This window comes from Mus pahari, chromosome 1 (assembly GCF_900095145.1).
Source record: "Mus pahari chromosome 1, PAHARI_EIJ_v1.1, whole genome shotgun sequence".
NCBI classification, from domain to species: domain Eukaryota; kingdom Metazoa; phylum Chordata; class Mammalia; order Rodentia; family Muridae; genus Mus; species Mus pahari.
The window spans coordinates 1446939-1451715 of NC_034590.1; the positions used below are offsets into that span (position 1 = coordinate 1446939).

Consider the following 4777-nt stretch of genomic DNA (forward strand, 5'->3'; position numbering starts at 1 on the left):
AGGCAGGCAGATTTCTGAGTTCAAGGCCAGCCTGGTCTACAAAGTGAGTTCCAGGACAGCCAGGGCTACACAGAGAAACCCTGTCTCGAAAAACCTAAAAAAACAAAAAACAAAAAAACTATGAAAAAACTCTATATATTTTGAGGGGAGGCCTTGCTGAGTTTGGGGGTCCTGTGTGTATGTCAGAAAGAGACAGAACATGGCCTGAGATACCCAGTGGACTCTGAGGGAAGGGCAGGAGGTAGGCTCTGGCTCTGGGGTAGGAGTTAAATACTGAAGGTCCAAACAAGGAATAAGCAAGGTCTTCAGGGATCTACAGGAGTCAGAGTGACAAAGCGGTTGCAAGGGGGTGAAGGCAGCAGGACTGGTTGCTGGGAGTGAGGGTGTGGGGGGGAACCTACAGCAAATGGTGGCAGAGGTAAACCAAGGAAGGGGTGCTCTGAAAGGGACAGCGTGAAACTTCCAAGGTTGCCAAGAGTGTTAGAGGAAGACCTGAGGTATCCTTGGGGAAATGAGGAGAGTTTAAGGGTTTCCCATAGGGAGAAGAGATGGTTCGTGTTTCTCAGACATTAGCCATGACACACGATTGCTACTGGTGGGCAGGGAATGGTTTAAAGCGCTTGATGGAGGAAAGACATTGCTGGGGTTGGATCAGTTTTTACTCTGGATGGCTATGAAACATGGCGTGGCTCCCCAGGGTTCCCCAGTGAATCAAGCTATGGTAGGCTCTTTATGGACACTGACATATAGTCTGAGCCCTCCCTGGATTCCGGGGTGTGGTCTGTGGGCCATCTATCTGAGCCTTGGGTATGATTTAGGATGGCTGGGAGGTAAGTTGGTATCTGGATCCCCTGGGATGTTGTGTTATGACCTGGGGGTGCTTCTGGAATTAGAGGTGTATGGTTTAGGGTTCCTGACAGGGTGTGCCTCCACCCCTGTCTGAGGTCACGAAAAAGAGTAGAACAGTTCCTGGTTCCAGGTGGCTCTCCAACATGGCCTGGGGCTTCAAAGACCCGCACTCTAAGGATGTAATGGAGAGAGCATGGGTGTCTGTAGGGGTCCAAGTAACCGCTGGGGCGTGGTCTAGGGGACAGGGGTGGGGCCGGGGCCGGGGCCGGGGCGGGGTCTGGACCGGGGCGTTCTGCAGTGGAGAGGGGGTCTGCGGCGACCTGGGAGTGCGTGTGGCCGCCCCACCTCCGGTCCGCGCCCCCTCCCCCCTTGCGGCGGCGACGCGGAGGGCGGAGCGCGGCGGCGCGCGGGAGGGCGGGCGGGAGGCGGGAGGCGGGCGGGAGGCGGCCCCGCGGCACCGCGCCCCCTCCCCCGGCCCTCCCCCCACCATGGCGCGGCGCGAGGCGGCGGCGGCGGTGGGGCCGGGCCCCGGGCCCCCTCCCCAGGGCTGGGTGAGCGCGGCCCGCGGCGGCCCCGGGGGCTTTTGGAGGAGGCGGGCGGGGGCGCGGGGACGAGCGTGCCCGTGTGTCCGCGGCGCTGCGGCGGGGCTCGGCGTGCGCCGGCCCGCGGCCCTGTGTGTGCCCGGCGCCCCGCCGGTGTGGCCATCCGGGCGTGTGCGGGGCCGCGGTCGGCCGTGCGTGTGCGTGTGTGCATGTGTGCGTGTGTGCGCGCGTGTGTCCCACACACTCCGGGGCGCCGGATCTGGGGGGCTGAGGCGCGCCCGTCCGAGGGGCTGTGTGCAGGTGTGTGCGGGGGCTGCGCGCCCAGGTGTGCGGGGGGGCCCCCAGCGGCCCTGTGCGCGCGTGCGGCTGGCTGCGTTGGGGGTCTGTGTCCGGCTGGGTTGGATGTCCATGCGAGGGGCTGCGGTGCCGGGTGTGTTCGCTCGGGTGTGTGTCTGTGTGTGTCCGTGTGTGTCCGTGTGTGTGTGTGTGTGTGTGTTGTGTGCGGGTTGGATGTCTCCAAGGGTGTGTGTGTGTGTGTGTGTGTCTGTGTCAGGTACCCTGCTGGGGTGGGGGCTGAGGCTCAGCGCATAGTGGGGCCAGGTCTCCGAATGGATGGGGGGAGGGGACTTGGCTGATCCCTCGGTACATGTCAACTGGAGGGGGGGGTCCTCAGTGATCCTTGGGGGAGACGGCCATGTCTTTCTCCTCTTCTTCGTGGCTGGTTGGGGAGGGGGGGATGGGAGGCCGGGAGGTGGACAGATGGAGGAATGAGAGACCGAGGGATGGACAGATGGGCCCTGGGGTGGGGGCTGAAGGTTGGAGAGTGGAGGGTGGGGTTGAAGACCTGGCCCTTCCCACCCCACCCTAACTCCCCCACCTGCCGGGCATCTGCAGATAGTGCCCCAGTTGCCTATATCTTGATGGTAAGGCTGGGAAACTGGGGGTTCCTGGTGGCAGAATCTTGTTGGAACCCGGCTTTGGGACTCGATCCCTTCCTGATGGAGTCCCACCTGCTGAACTATGACCTTCGGCCTTGGCTTGTGCCGATTCTTTTTGGAGAAGGGTGTAACAGGGACTGGAAGGGGTGTTAGAATATATTTGGCCTGGGAAGTAGGTGGGGCAGGAGAGCCAGGGCCGTGAGGGATGGGTAGCAGTGACTGAGTGTGAAGCTAGCAGGTCTGTTGACTGGGCTCTGGGCTTTGGTATTTGGTGTGCATTTACAAGTGTGTTGGTTCCTCATGGGACTGTGGCCTGAGTGTATCTGCCATGCGTGAGCCTCTTAGAGGGCTTACACAGTGCCAGTGCTTGTTCATGGCTCCCTGCTTTGTCAATGTGTGTTTGTGCCAGTTGTTCTGTGTACATGTGAGGTGTGCACTGGCTGTGCACGCGTGTGTCTGTTGGTGCTTTATTTGCTCTATTACTACCCAGTGGGAATATGTGAAGTTGCACGAATGTGTTTAGGTGTGTAAGAGTGTGCACCTATGTATCTTTCATTGTGCAGGCGAGTCTTATGTGTGTGAGCCACTGTGTGTTGACAAGTGTGCAAAGGCCTATATAGATGTAGCTGTCTGGTTGTCTATTAAGGGGCATGTGGGCTTTTCTGTATATGTACATCTGTGAGTGTGCAACGGATAACCTGTGTGTGTATGTGTGGTATATGTAGATATGCCAGCCTTGAGGGTGTCTGTCTATCTTGGGAGTCCTTTCCTACTTTAGTCTCTGGGGGACCAGGTTCTGTATGTTTAGGCCTGTATCTGCAAGATACATGTGTACCTGTGCCTTGGGCACAAGGTTGACCCTAATTCAGGGTCTAGTGAGTGTGATCTGTAGCACACCAAGGCGTAGTGTGTGGTCCTGGAACACAGATGTGACTGCCTCCTAGGCTCAGTGTCCTGAAGGGTAGGGAGCACCCAGACCTAGGCTCAGTGTCCTGAAGGGTANGGAGCACCCAGACCTAGGCTCAGTGTCCTGAAGGGTAGGGAGCACCCAGACCTAGGCTCAGTGTCCTGAAGGGTAGGGAGCACCCAGACTGGGCTCAGTGTCCTGAAGGGTAGGGGGCACCCAGACTGGGCTCAGTGTCCTGAAGGGTAGGGAGCACCCAGACTGGGCTGGTGTTCTCTGGGAGAGCTCGGGTTTGGACTCACACAGATGGGGATGGATCCCCCAGTGGAAATGTGGACAGAAAGGCGATGGTAGGAGCCCTAGGGCTTCTGGGCTCTGGGTACCACTCATGTCTTTGAAGTTGGGGAGCATAGATGAGAACTCTTAAGTTCTAAAAGAAAAGATGTCTGGCCCGTATTTCTGAGTCTCAAAAAGAGAAGGCTGGGAATGTAGAATTCTAGTGCTGCTAAGAAGAGTGGGTGAAATCTATACTCAGGAAACAGTGCAGGAGGGGTAAAGGTTCAGAGGTCCTGAGACCTTAGTGGGCAAAGCTCACATGCAGGACCCTGAGACCCAGTCTCTTAAGGTCTAGACATGACTTTTGGATCCCTCTGAGAGTATGATGACCCTATAGCAGGAGGCCTGAGAGAGTAATCGCTGTGAGGATCCCCTTGGCTTAGATGGTCTCTAAGGTGGCTTTCAGTGACTGGAAAGGAGCTCAGAGATGCTAACTGTGGTTTTGTTCTTTTGCAGGTGCCGGCCCAGGCCCTGACTCCTTGAAGAGAGGTGAGTACTACCTTGGGTTGGGGAAGAGCCAGCCCAGTCCCAGAGCTCTACCTAAGTGGACCCAAGTGCAGAATACCACAGTGTCTGGGGAGGCAGGTGGCCACTCCCAGTGAAAAGTTGAAATAAGCCTATGAGAATTGGAGTTGGGTAAGCGTTCATCTCATGGTGGTCAGGAGGCTCAGAGGGACCCATATGTCAGGATGTGACATCTCTCAAGATAGGTACGATGATCAGGAAAGTGGGGACCCTTTGTATCAGTAAGGCTCCGTGGACTTTTCTTGCCGTGAAATAACCCCAATGAGTGGGGGGAATACAGCTCATTTGTAGAGCACTTGCCTAGAATCCATCAGTGAGGGACTGGGGGTGTGACTTAGCCATGAAGTATTTACTTAGCATGCACAACACACACACACACACACACACACACACAATGTTAGCATTATCTAACATTGATGTAACATTTATGTAGTCTAAAGCTAACCTAAGCACTCTTTGTGCCCTCTTCAAAGTGCAGTGAGGTAGCCAGGGACCATCATTGTCATGAGTGCATACAGGGAGATACAAAGGGGGATGCTGCTTCACCAAAGCCACGCACACCTGGGCCTTCCAGTGTGACCCCTGGCAGAGGGATGGAGTCTGACCCGGGGTAAGCTCAGGATGTTTTCTCATTTCTTCCTTTCTTTTCTTTTTCTTTTTCCTTTTTTTTTTTTTTTTTTTTT

General features: G+C 56.4%; 1 protein-coding gene across 2 annotated transcripts in view; it reads left to right on the plus strand.

Annotated features, from left to right (window-relative positions):
- Positions 1-1340: 1340 nt before the first annotated feature.
- Positions 1341-4777, plus strand: part of Lrfn1 (leucine rich repeat and fibronectin type III domain containing 1) — a 16698-nt gene continuing 13261 nt past the window's right edge. Inside the window, exons 1-2 of one of the 2 annotated variants that reach the window (XM_029547678.1) lie at positions 1341-1400; positions 4026-4058. The gene's annotated coding sequence lies outside the window, so the exon portion shown is untranslated. Of the gene's footprint in view, positions 1401-1593; positions 1692-4025; positions 4059-4777 lie in introns of those variants that run through there. The other variant, XM_021195720.2, reaches the window with a different exon arrangement.